At 42.0% G+C, this 14,262-nt stretch overlaps 1 protein-coding gene across 2 annotated transcripts in view; it reads right to left on the bottom strand.

The window, feature by feature from the left end:
* The window catches only part of LOC121575531 (disks large-associated protein 4-like), a 250,935-nt gene extending 237,999 nt beyond the window's left edge, over window positions 1–12,936 (bottom strand). For both annotated transcript variants that reach the window (XM_041888691.2, XM_041888692.2), the window contains exon 1: window positions 12,570–12,936. The gene's annotated coding sequence lies outside the window, so the exon portion shown is untranslated. The remainder of the gene's footprint in view (window positions 1–12,569) is intronic.
* Between the last annotated feature and the right edge of the window lie 1,326 nt (window positions 12,937–14,262).

Below are 14,262 nucleotides of genomic sequence, written 5' to 3'. Positions count from 1 at the left end.
AGATACACACCAGGGGACACTCAGAATGAAGCCTTTCAGTAAAAAAGAAGAAATATGAGAATCTCTGTCCAATTCTCTAATAATTAATTAACCTCCTTGCGAGATGGATAGAAAACTGTGTCCTCGGATTTGTGCTAATGCTCGGATAAGAGTTTAGCAGTTTCCTTCACTGTGATTTAACCAGGAGTTGTACAGTTGTCACACTTTTTAAAAATTCCTGTAAGTAAAGTTTTTATGCACTATTCAGTTAAATTTGTGTGACCGACAATGTTTTGCATTGACGACCAGCCTTCATCTCCACCAGCGTTGAATGTTCTTTTACCACTACCTCCTTGGAGTTAACAATAAGCAGACTGCATACCAGGTGTATTTCTCACCTTTGGCACTGCAATACATTCAATGATGAAACACAAGACCAATACCTTTCCTAACCGCAGTTCCCAGGTTCACCTAACGACCGGTGACTGTTATGATTGAGTGACTGGCAGCTAGACCGGCTCATCACAGAGATGCATCTGTTGAGAGATGACCATTTTCTCTCCATTAGAGTTAGGGATGTGCCTGGCCTTCCAGAAACAGGCTGGGTAGTTAGCGTCTAGGCTATCATTCATACTAGGAAGGCAGGCAATTTGATTGAGGCCATTCAGAGAGAGGAGAGAGGAGTCTGGAATAGACTGGTAATTTGGTTTGGGGAGTGAGATAGAGGGATGGAGGGAGAAAGAGAGAGAGGGGTATGAGAGGGAGGGAGAAAAACAGGAGAGAGTGCCAACAGGGAACAGATAGGCTACAGTATTGAGTTGGGACAGTCATGGTTAGGAAGACCCATGTGGGCATTTCCTTCTAAAGCAAAGCCTATGTTGGGGGTGATGTGGTACCATGACTTGTCAAAATCGATTCTCTGGGTGACATGGAGGATTGATGGGGTGAGGTGGAGACAAATTAACAATCGGAGGAGAGTGAGAGGTGTTTTTTCTTTGTCTCTAACTCTGCCTCTCTCTCTCTCTCTCTCTATCTCTCTCTCATTCACTTTCTCCCTTTCTCTCTCTGGTGTCTCTATTTGTCATAGCGCTGAGTTAAAGAGGCCATGGTCAAACCTCTAAAAATACTCCTCTATCTAGGTAGGGAGGGTGGAAATTGAAAAAAAGAGGGAGGGGGGAGGGAGGGAGGGAAGGAAAGAGGTCCGCTCTCAGAAACTTTAAGGACTTTTACTGCAGTGGGCTAAATCAGGGTCACACAGAGTGTTTCTTGGTAGTCTTAAACAAATCTACTTTGAAACAAAAGTATACAACTCACACACATGGATATGGACTTAAAAGAAAGAAGTACTATGTCAGATATAGAGTTGAAATGTATTCAATTTTGAGTTTGCATTCCAATATTACACTTTACATACATTACAGAAGACTGAAATATAACAAAACTGTTCAACATAGAAACACTGGATTTTTGGCGGGTTTTTAATTATGAAAAATATTAATAACATTCCACCCATAAGGCCACTAGGTAATTTGACAGCAGGAAAGGCCTACCATGCTTGAGTTTGTATGAAAGTCCAAAGTAGCATGAAGTGATACATTGGCAATGCATACTAATGTTATTGTGGATATTGGGACACATTAGGAAATGTTGAATAGGTCAGCTGCAAAAGTCTCTGCTGCGCTGTCAATGATTGGGGATCTGATACGCTTTATAGCCCAAGCAATCATCCTGTAGCACATAGCAGAAGCCTTCATCATGCCCAGACACATCCCACCTGCTTCCTCCTCCTACACGCTCGCACACACACATAGACACAGCAAAAATCCAATACCAAGTCATCATAAGGGTATTTCATACTCCATTGGCCCTCATCCATTATAGATCAGCATGGTTACTTGCGCACACATTCTATTAGGCTGGCCTGTTAATTAGATTGAAGTGAATGGGTCCCACTCACTGTGGTGCTGGAGATCTGACTCTTGCTCAGACTTTGTTTCAAATAGTATTTAAAGTAATTTCAAATACTTTAGCTGGAATTGATTGAGCTTGCCTGGCGCAATGGAACCAATAGAATAGTCGCAAAACTGCAAAGCCCTGCCCATCTGGCACTCCAGGGCAGGCTAGAGAAAATGCTCAAAGTATTTGAACCCAGGGATGCTCCAGGTCAGTACAGAAGCAGGTGCAGGCTTCTCATCATGGGGTTACGAGGGCCAAATGGGGATGGGTCCTAAAGCTACAGCTGGTTACGATGTATTCCAGATACACATTTTCTATACAAATCTGCACCGATTATAATCAGCAAGGTCACCCGTGATACAAGTCAGTATTCGATGTTCATCCATGTCTGAGGATGTCGAGAGATAATGTGGAAACCGGCCACTAGGGCCAACAATGAGCACTCTTACCTTCAAGTAGGTTTCAGATTTGCTAGGGTGTTGTAAATGGCAAAAGAGGATAAGCGTTTGTCTCTGGTTCCAAAGGTTGTGTGTTCAAATCCAGCAATAGAAAACTGTTTTTGAGAAAAAAGCCTGTCCCTAACCTTATCCGTTACCTTAACCATTCTGAGTTAATGCCTAAACGTAACCTTAAACACTTCAAAACTTGACGTTTGGAACAACTTCGAAATTTGACGTTCGAGAAACATGGATGAACGTCTAATTCTGACGTGAGACTGTGAGAGCTCGTAGATTACAATATCGTGATTGGATGTTGATGCATGTTGAAGTCACCATCTCTATTGGAAAATCCATTGCAGACGTACTGTACAGGTAACTGAGAGTGTGGCAGGTAGCCTAGCGGTTAAGATCGTTGGGCCAGTAATTAAAAAGTGATTGGTTTGAATCCCTGAGCTGACTAGGTGAAAAATCTGTCAAGGTACCCTTGAGCAAGGCACTTAACCCTAGTTGCTCTGGATAAGAGCGTCTGCTAAATTACTAAAATGTAATTGCCAATGTAATGGAAACACTTGAGTAAATGAGGGACAGCCTACAAAGTATATTGAAAGCAGGTGCTTCCACACATGTGTGGTTCCTGAGTTAATTAAGCAATTAACATCCCATCATGTTTAGGGTCATGTATGAAAATGCTGGGCAGGCCATTATCATAGCTACTATGTCTAGGCCCCCATATATATATTACTATAAGTATTTATACATTCCTGCTACCAGTCACTTTTCAGCCATGTATACAGGTATCCTACTACCAATCACTTTTTGTTTACAAACCAACCTCAACCACTCCAGTACACCTGCACATTGAATAAGGTACTGGCACTGACCTGTATATATACTGAACAAAAATGTAAACGCAACATGTAAAGTTTTGTTCCCATGTTTCATGACATGAAATAAAAGATCCCAGAAATGTTCCATAAGCACAAAAAGCTTATTTCTCTCAAATTTCTGGCACAAATTTTGCTACATCCCTGTTTGTGAGCATTTCTCCTTTGCCAAGATAATCCATCCACCTAACAGGTGTGGCATATCAAGAAGCTGATTAAGCAGCATGATCATTACACAGGTGCACCTTGTGCTGGGGACAATAAAAGGCCACTCTAAAATGTGCAGTTTTGTCACACAACACACCGCCACAGATGTCTCAAGTTTTGATGGAGCGTGCAATTGACATGCTGACTGCAGGAATGTCAACCAGAGCTGTTGCCAGATAATTTAATGTTCATTTCTCTACCATAAACCGCCTCCAACATCGTTTTAGAGAATTTGGCAGTACGTCCAACTTGCCTCACAACCGCAGACCATATGTAGCCATTCCAGCCCAGGACCTCCACATCCGGCTTCATCACCTTCGGGATTGTCTGAGACCAGCCATCCGGACAGCTGATGAAACTGAGGAGTATTTATGTCTGTAATAAAGCCCTTTTGTGGAGAAAAACTCATTCTGATTGGCTGGGCTTGGCTCCCCAGTAGGTGGGCCTATGCCCTCCCAGGCCCACCCATGGCTGCGCCCCTGCCCAGTCATGTGAAATCCATAGATTAGGGCCTAATGAATTCATTTCAATTGACTGATTTCCTTATATGAACTGTAACTCAATAAAATCGTTGAAATTGTTGCATGTTGCGTTTACATTTTTGTTCAGTATACTTGCATTCTCGTGTTTCTTTAATTATTAACTCCCATCGTAGTCCTTGTGTAGTTTTTATTTGTACTTTTAGTTTGTATAATTTTTTATATTATTATCTATATTATTGTTATCACAGCATTGTTGGAAAGCGCTCTGAAGGTAAGAATTTCACTGTACTGTTTTCCACCGGTTATATCCTGAGCACGTGGCGAATAAACTTTTGAAACATTAGTTAACTCACATACAGTATGTGGCCTGTGGTAGTCGAGCAGTTACTGCCGCTGCCAAACCATCTCTCCTCCTCGCTTTCCTGTCTCTCTTCACTGTCTCTGGCCAGTGGCCAATAAACTTGAAAAATCATTTTAAAGAACAACAACTCACATACAGTATAACAAAACAAGTCATGCAATATGGAAACACCCAAATATACAACTAATTTCACCATATTTGACAATTAAAACAGAACAAGAATCCCTGTCCACCTTCTAGGCTTAACACTCTCATTTAGCAGTTAGCCACAACCCAGCCTTATCACTCGCTAACACCGCCTCAACCTGAGACCTGTACTTGCTGCCTGTGTGTAGAATAACAACTGCCTCAGCACAGCAACATAGACTAACCCCTGCCATGCCATGAGTTTTGGCATCGTGCCAGTCTTGTTTCTCAGATGGGCGGCTGGCGTCGCTATTAACGGCCTGGCAAGTAACTTGCAGCCTTAGCGCTCGTGACTAATCAGATCACACATACGCACACACACATACACACACACACACCTTGGTGAAGACAGACGTTTTAATTAGAGGCATATCGCTTCGGGTTGGGACGAGTGGGGAGTACTTTATTGATGTCAAGAGTCTCTTCCTAACTCTCTTCCCATCCGGTCTCCACGGAGTCTGAGAGGGGGAGAAGGTTGGAGAAGACAGCAGGACCGCAGTCCAATCACCTGAGTTCGGGAAAGAACCCACTGGGAATGAGGCAGGGGTGCACAATACCACCACTTGTGTTCTGCAGTCCTGCTGGTTTTCAGTTCTGCAGTCCTGCTGGTTTTCATTTACTCCCTTGCTTATTTGATCGGTGGATGCTTTACTGGTTTGGCTAGAGTCTACCCCACCTGGTTTTCAAGGTATAAATCAGTCTCTGAGGCAAGGACAGAAATCAGGACCATAGCTATGCACCGCAGAGATAGACAGACAGCCAACCTGTTCATGTCATATCTGTATGTGTCTATGTGTATTAAATATCCACACACAATGAAAGGCCTATAAAGTACATGATGCTACTGTAACAAAGTATATTTCATACGAAAACTGACCTTGAGAAGGTAGCCTACAATCTCCAAAGCATTGAAAATAGCAAAAAAATACTATAGTGATCATTTTAAGGGTACACTTGCACTTTCTTTCCATCGCAAGCCTGAAATGTTCTATTACCAAAAAGAAGACAATCAACGGCAGATATCTTCATTTCACACCTAACGACAATGCACTTTCTTTCCATCGCAAGCCTGAAATGTTCTATTACCAAAAAGAAGAGACAATCAATGGCAGATATCTTAATTTCACACCTAACGACAATGTTTAGGAATAACGCTCAATGCAATTCACATTTGCCTTCCTGGCAATCAGTGTTCTCCTCGAGTTATCAGACTGCTGATTAATTCTGTTCAGCATGAACTATCGCTGTGCAACACCAATATCCACTTCCTTTTCAATATTCTTTGTTGATCTCTGTTGCATTTCAACTATCTCATTAGAAGCCAAGCTAGCTTCTCCTGTCAGTGCTTTAACATCTTTGGCTGACTTTTCAAAACCCCAAACATCTTTTGGCATACTGAGAGAGGCTGTTTGACATTTTCACAGACAAAATTATTCACTCTTTTGACAAGACGTGGCAAATGCTCAGGAAGGTAATTTAAAGTCCTACGAATGTTTTTGCTCTCAAGCTAGGAAAAATGATTCACCCTAGGTGAGCCTAGTTTGAAGTCAAACAAAGCAAAGCTATGATCTTTATAGGTTATAGCTTTACTGAAAGGATAAATTACACCAAAACAAAGCACACACATTGATATGAAGTCATGGTTTGTCTTTTTTCCCTGCAGATGCTAGCCCTTTGATAAGCACAAAAACAGAGAGGGAGGACATCTTACCTCGAGTAAGGTTGTTTAAATATAGACAGTTGCTACTTTATCTGTTTGTGTAAGCTTAAAATTCTAAGCATTTCCACTGTGCAGTATCTGTGTATGAATCCTCCTGTGCTTGCTTCCCCTTTCCATCTCCATACCTCAGCCCGGGAAGTCAATATAATGACTTCAACATTATTTCTCTCTTTATCCTCTCTTGTCAGATAACAAAAATAACTCACATTCACAAACATCACTTTGCAATGGATGCACTAACGTCAAGGGTTTCTGAATCTACCAGCTCACAAGAAAATATAGAAAATCTTTGCAAAAGCTATCTTGGGGGGAACGGAAGCCCTGGATTTTCACTGTTGTTTTTATCTCACTCCCAGAATTCAGCTTTTTCTCATTGATGCAACATGGTGTAATCTAGCTGTCCATCTGAGAACTGGAATGCACACCTCCATCTCGGCAGATATTCAATACAGCATGAGCTATACATAATGCATGCCCTGCCCCTGCCATATACTATCCTATGAAACCAAGCCTCTATGCGTAAATCAAGGAAATAGTAATGACCTGCCCTTATACTCCTGGGGTTAGGAGATATGAGATATGAGCTTTATTTTTACCCATTATGTAGGTCACTGTAAAACAAATGGAGTTAAATATAGGTTTTATATAAGAATGGGCACAGCAGGGTTTGGGGCAGGTCATAATGTAAACAAACATTCTAAACACCGAATTGATATACAAAGAATTATGCCAGTAAGGAATTAGTGTGGTATAAACATCAACCATCAAAAGCATATTTAAAACAGGGTTCTCTCGCTCTCTCTCTGCATGTGTCAAGGTTATTATAGCAAACTAAAACTGAAACAAAAACAGTATGAAAAACTAACTGTAAGTCGCTCTGGATAAGAGCGTCTGCTAAATGACTAAAATGTAAATATCAAATCAATTTTTATTGGCCACATGCGCCGAATACAACAGGTGCAGACATTACAGTGAAATGCTTACTTACAGCCCTTAACCAACAGTGCATTTATTTTAAATAAAAAAGTAGAATAAAACAACAAAAAAGTGTTGAGAAAAAAAGAGCAGAAGTAAAATAAAATAACAGGGGGGTACCGGTGCAGAGTCAATGTGCAGGGGCACCGGCTAGTTGAGGTAGTTGAAGTAATATGTACATGTGGGTAGAGTTAAAGTGACTATGCATGAATAATTAACAGAGTAGCAGCAGCATAAAAAGATGGGGTGGGGGGGCAGTGCAAATAGTCCGGGTAGCCATGATTAGCTGTTCAGGAGTCTTATGGCTTGGGGGTAGAAGCTGTTGAGAAGTCTTTTGGACCTAGACTTGGCACTCCGGTACCGCTTGCCGTGCGGTAGCAGAGAGAACAGTCTATGACTAGGGTGGCTGGAGTCTTTGACAATTTTGAGGGCCTTCCTCTGACACCGCCTGGTATAGAGGTCCTGGATGGCAGGGAGCTTGGCCCCAGTGATGTACTGGGCCGTACGCACTACCCTCTGTAGTGCCTTGCGGTCGGAGGCCAAGCAGTTGCCATACCAGGCGGTGATGCAACCAGTCAGGATGCTCTCGATGGTGCAGCTGTAGAATTTTTTGAGGATCTGAGGACCCATGCCAAATCTTTTCAGTCTCCCGAGGGGGAACGGCCAGGAGATGGCACTGTTTCAAATAGGCCAAGCTTGTGCATCACTATCACTAACTAAACGGGAGAGCTAACTTGATTCTTCTTACATGTACTACTAAAGTTGAAAAGCATTGGATTGGTATAACGATGGGCAAGAGAGAGTATCCTTCCACCATATTTTTTGCACCAGTCTCTGCGCTATTCCTTTTAAATCTAAGTCACACTGAGATTGACTTTACAATTTAAACCTAACCTAGAGCTCCATTCAATCAGTATCACTGAGATTTACTTTATAATTTAAACCTAACCTAGAGCTCCATTCAATCAGTAACACTGAGATTGACTTTATAATGTAAACTTAACCTAGAGATCCATTCAATCAGTATCATTGAGATTGACTTTATAATTTAAACCTAACCTAGAGCTCCATTTAATCAGTATCGCCAATAGCGCAATTCGCGGAGACTGCAATCAATGAAACGCTGCATACAGTGCCTTACAAAGGTATTCATCCCCCTTGGCGTTTTTCCTATATTGTTGCATTACAACCTGTAATTTAAATGGATTTTTATTTGGATTTCATGTAATGGACATACACAAAATAGTCCAAATTGGTGAAGGGAAAGAAAATAACTTCTCAAAAAATGCAAAAACAATAAATAACGGAAAAGTGGTGCGTGCATATGTATTCACCCCCTTTGCTATGAAGCCCCTAAATAAGATCTGGTGCAACCAATTACCTTCAGAAGTCACATAATTAGTTAAATAAAGTCCACCTGTGTGCAATCTAAGTGTCACATGATCTTTCACATGATCTCAGTATATATATACACCTGTTCTGAAAGGCCCCAGAGTCTGCAACACCACTAAGCAAGGGGCACCACCAAGCAAGCGGCACCATGAAGACCAAGGAGCTCTCCAAACAGGTCAGGGACAAAGTTGTGGAGAAGTACAGATAAGGGTTGGGTTATAAAAAAATATCTGAAACTTTAAACATCCCAAGGAGCACCATTAAATCCATTATAAAAAAATTGAAAGAATATGGCACCACAACAACCCTGCTAAGAGAGGGCCGCCCACCAAAACTCATGGATCAGGCAAGGAGGTCATTAATCAGAGAAGCAACAAAGAGACCAAAGATAACCCTGAAGGAGCTGCAAAGCTCCACAGCAGATATTGGAGTATCTGTCCATAGGACCACTTTAAGCCGTACACTCCACAGAGCTGGGCTTTATGGAAGAGTGGCCAAAAAAAAGCCATTGCTTAAAGAAAAAAATAAGCAAACACGTTTGGTGTTCACCAAAAGCCATGTGTGAGACTCCCCAAACATTTTGAAGAAGGTACTCTGGTCAGATGAGACTAAAATTTAGCTTTTTGGCCATCAAGGAAAATGTTATGTCTGGTGCAAACCCAACACCACTCATCACCCCTAGAACACCATCCCCACAGTGAAGCATGGTGGTGGCAGCATCATGCTGTGGGGATGTTTTTCATCGGCAGGGACTGGGGAACTGGTCAGAATTGAAGGAATGATGGATGGCGCTAAATGCAGGGAAATTCTTGAGGGAAACCGGTTTCAGTCTTCCAGAGATTTGAGACTGGGACTGAGTTTCACCTTCCAGCAGGACAATGACCCTAAGCATACTGCTAAAGCAACACTTAATGGGAAACATTTAAATGTCTTGGAATGGCCTAGTCAAAGCCCAGACCTCAATCCAATTGAAAATCTGTGGTATGACTTAAAGATTGCTGTACACCAGTGGAACCCATCCAACTTGAAGGAGCTGGAGCAGTTTTGCCTTGAAGAATGGGCAAAAATCCCAGTGGCTAGATGTGCCAAGCTTATAGAGACATACCCCAAGAGACATGCAGCTGTCATTTCTGCAAAAGGTGGCTCTACAAAGGATTGACTTTGGGGCGGTGAATAGTTATGCACACTCAAGTTTTCTGTTTTTTTGTCTTATTTCTTGTTTGTTTCACCCCATATTTTGTATCTTCGAAGTGGTAGGCATGTTGTGTAAATCAGATGATACAAACCCCCAAAAAATCAATTTTAATTCCAGGTTGTAAGGCAACAAAATAGGAAAAATGCCAAGGGGGGTGAATACTTTCCCAAGCCACTGTGTGTCGGCTCAATCGGAATATAACTTTTCACGTGATCACATGTGAATTGTAAAATAAAAACATGTTTTCATGTGATCACATGTGATCTTATGTGAAGTTAATGTGATAACATGTGACAACATGTAAAGCAACATGTGATCACATGTGAAGTGTTACAAAAACACATATTTTCACATGATTTCACATTTTCCACGTAAAATCATGTGGTTTTTCTGTAAGGAGCGCTATAGCGCTGAACTTCGGCACTACGGATTGAGTCGAGCCCCTAACCTATGACTGACCCCATTTGCAAGAAGTGACACACTATAAAACACAAAGGGCTCCTAGCCTCCTAAGTATGCTTTCTGTCCTGAACCCTAAAACTGAAACTAAATAATATAAAAATTAAATGAAAATGTTTTTATACAACTAATACGAAATAAAAACTGAAACTAAACAGATTTTATTTATTTATTGAAAAAAACGAATGAAAAGAAAACTAAGATAACTATAATAACCTTGGCGTGTGTGTGTGAAAGAGAGAGGGAGCATCATGAGCGATACTGAAAGTATGACATGAGTGCAGCTAGAGAGAAAGAGGATGAGACAGTGAAAACGAGAGGGGAAAAGAGACTCAAAACGGTCTGCAAGCTCCCATGGCCTGGCAGCTCACTTCTCTTTTCCAACCACTTTTTCTAACTGAACCAACGCTGTTAGGCCACACTATTGAGGTCATTTAAAAAAAGCCCATGTTCAAAAGGCGCCAGCGCTAAACCCAATGTTAATTTGATGGCATGAAAGACACAGTGACCTAATACTGTAGAGTCGGGCACATTATGGCGCACATACCATTCAGTGCCAAGCATAACTCTTATCCTCATGGCAATCCCACTGTAGAGGGAGAGCTGCTGAAGTCTATTTGATATAATGGACTACATATAAATGAATGGTGTGGAAAAATGCTATTGATTTCTTTTGATTAGCGGTCTATCTTTGGCCAGATGCGTGGTGTGTCTGTCACTCTGTGAATTAGATGCGGTGACTCATTTTGCCTCGTAGTATAAATTAATCTATAATTGTGGGACTGAGTCTGCGCCAGAGCGGGGACATGGTCAGCATCTCTACTTAGACGAGTCAATGTTGCTCCCTTCCAGAAAACATGTAAACAACTCTACATCCCCAGCACACCCTTATACCCTGAGGGTGGTAGGATAGGTGGCTTCTAGGGTTCTCTGTCACTGACAAAATCATAGAGGGAGGCAAGAGAAGTTAGTTGCATAATGTCAGGGCCGGTTGCATAAATAGCTGTAAACCTGCAAAAATGACTCTGCACCCCATGGCTAAATGTGTAGAATTGCAGGAAATAAGCTTTAAAACTGCAAAGAATTCTCTCTGCCCCATGGCAAAATGAGTAGAATTGCATGAAATTCATTATAAAATTGCAAGATTTTCTCTCTGTCCGTTGGTAAAATGTGTAGAACTGCAGTAAACTTGCTTTAAAACTGCAACATTTTCTCTGTGCCCCATGGTAAAATGTGTAGAATTGCAGGAAATTAACTTTAAAACATACATTTTTCTTTTTCCGCTGTCAAGAGGGGGCCCCCCAACCAAATCTCACTTAAGGCCCCCTAAAAGGCTAGAGGCGGCCCTGCATAATGTGTCAACCTTCAAAGTAGCTGGACATATGGTACTCTGGCCCATGAACGACTCATAGGTGTTGGAAGCAGGCAAGCATTGCTAACAAGACTCACATCAGTGCCACCTGACCACCCAGTGGGTGGTAAACTCCATTTAATTTTTCGGCCCAGCTGTGGTTTCATCCAAGTATAGCTATATTTTTCTCGCTCTGAGGTGCGCAAAACAACAAAAAGGCCAATCCAAAAACCACTAATAAGGCTACTGCAAAGATCAATGTTGACATTGTTGCATCTCTCGCACTTCCTACTCTTACCTTCAAAATCAAACATGCTTTTGTTTCACTTGTGCTTTCGACAGCCTGGCAATTTGCTCCGCATGAGTAGGCTAGATAGCTCGACAGCATTTGGGACGACATATTTTAAACTGTGTGGCCACACTCTGTGGCCATACAAGTTTCATTGGCATGCACAAAATAAAACATGGAGAAATATACTGTATCTCAATAAATTACTAATATAACACTTTTTCCTCCTGCATTCAAATTGGTGAGCCGTCGCCCAACCCCCCTCCCCCCCCCTCGCAAATGGAAAAGCCTCTCTATGTTCAACATTATTACTCATATTATTTATTTCATTAAATAGTGATGATCGCTGTAAATGAAGCTTCATACGGATGGACAACAGGACTAGGTTACATGTCACACAAGCGGCTGAAATAACCCACTTTCTCTTATTTATTTATTTTTTTACATGTGTCAACCGCTATCAATTCATTCCTGTGAATTCAAAATACAATGATTCAAACCCCCATCTAGAGTCTAGACTACTGCAGTCAGAATAAATTGATGCAAAACACGTATGCAGTCGCTGAATAACATTATAACTGGCTTTATCCACACATTTAAACATGTATTTCCTGTCATGTTTTTGGTTAGGCTATTTGCCGAAACAACAAACGCCACATAACACAATTAATTCAACAGTTTTTCAAACCATACCTTCTGAGTCATCAACTTAGCTATTTGTCGGTCTGTAGAGAGGTTGAACAGACTTGTTATCCTGGTGTTATTGGCGATAACTTGCCGAATTAGGCTCTATTTTGAGAGTTTAAAAAAACGCTTATAAGCAAGAGTATGATAAACGGACGCGGTGCTCCAGTTATTAAATCGCACACTTCATCGACGTCGAGTCTGTTATTCGTCCGTGCTGTCTGTCTCACTCCGCTTAGGTGGAAATGCGAGCGCCCCGGTTCACAGCGATCTCCATTACTGAGAAGTTAATTCACGTTTGCATTAGGGAGACAGCCTAGACATTGGCTCTGTGAGGCAAGGCAGTCGAGACAGAGAGATGGTGGGCTTGGGAATAGCGGAGGAGGGTGTGTGTGTGTGTGAGAGAATAGCGGAGGAGTGTGTGTGTGTGTGTGTGTGTGTGTGTGTGTGTGTGTGTGAGAGAGAGAGAGAGAGAGAGAGAGAGAGAGAGAGAGAGAGAGAGATTCTAATCAGCACCATGGACAGCACACTGGGCGTCGAGACTGGAGAAGGCTACTTTACACTTGCTTTGATCGGTGATTTACATATATAGAACTGTGTTGTTCATTCTTAAAAATAATATCTGACATCTCTGCCCCTCACCCAAACACAAGCTTTCTTTCTTTCTTTCTTTCTTTCTTTCTTTCTTTCTTTCTTTCTTTCTTTCTTTCTTTCTTTCTTTCTTTCTTTCTTTCTCTCTCTCTCTCTCTCTCTCTCTCTCTCTCTCTCTCTCTCTCTCTCTCTCTCTCTCTCTCTCTCTCTCTCTCTCTCTCTCTCTCTCTCTCTCTCTCTCTCTCTCTCTCTCTCTCTCTCTCTCTCTCTCTCACTCACACACACACACACACACACACACACACACACACACACACACACACACACACACACACACACACACACACACACACATCATATCTCAATATCATATAACATCTGGGTAACAATTAAGTACCTAAATGTGATTGTTTACAATTAAAATTGTCAAAAATAAACAAAAATAACTTAGCAAAGAGCAATCTCTAAATAAATAATTTGGTTAGGACTGTCTGGGAGTGGTCTGACATTTACCACAGGAAAATACTAGATACTGTGAGAAAGCATTGACAGGTGTGTCACGCCCTGGCTCTGGGAACACTTGTATGTTGAGCCAGGGTGTGCATTTCATTTGGTTATCTAGTATGGGTATTTCTATGTTGGCCTGAGTGGCTCCCAATCAGAGGCAACGAGTGTCAGCTGTCGTTGGTTGTCTCTGATTGGGAGCCATATTTAAACTGTCTGTTTCCCATTTGTGTTTGTGGGATCTTGTTTCAAGTCTGTTTATGTTAGACCGTGAACTGTCACGTATCATTTGTTGTTTTGATCGTGTCTCTAATTAAAGAGTATGTTTGCCTGCAACGCTGCGCCTTGGTCCTCTATGTATGACGATCGTGACAGAAGATCCCACCTCGACTGGATCAAGCAGCGTGACGAGGAGAGAGGATGGACCTGGGAGGAGATGAGTGAGAGTCTGGCAAGAGGGATGGAGGCCATGAGCACGGGGGAGAGACAAGCCCATACATTTTTTAGGGGGGGGCTAACGCCGTGGACGACGGGGCAGCAGGAGGCCGCCAGGTTACGGGAGTCCCTGGTCACCAGGGGGAAGGAGGATGTAGAGGCACGGCGAGAG

Source organism: Coregonus clupeaformis, chromosome 10, assembly GCF_020615455.1.
Source record: "Coregonus clupeaformis isolate EN_2021a chromosome 10, ASM2061545v1, whole genome shotgun sequence".
Lineage (NCBI taxonomy): Eukaryota > Metazoa > Chordata > Actinopteri > Salmoniformes > Salmonidae > Coregonus > Coregonus clupeaformis.
Note: the sequence above shows the minus strand (reverse complement) of the source record. Positions and strands in the feature narration are given on the sequence as shown.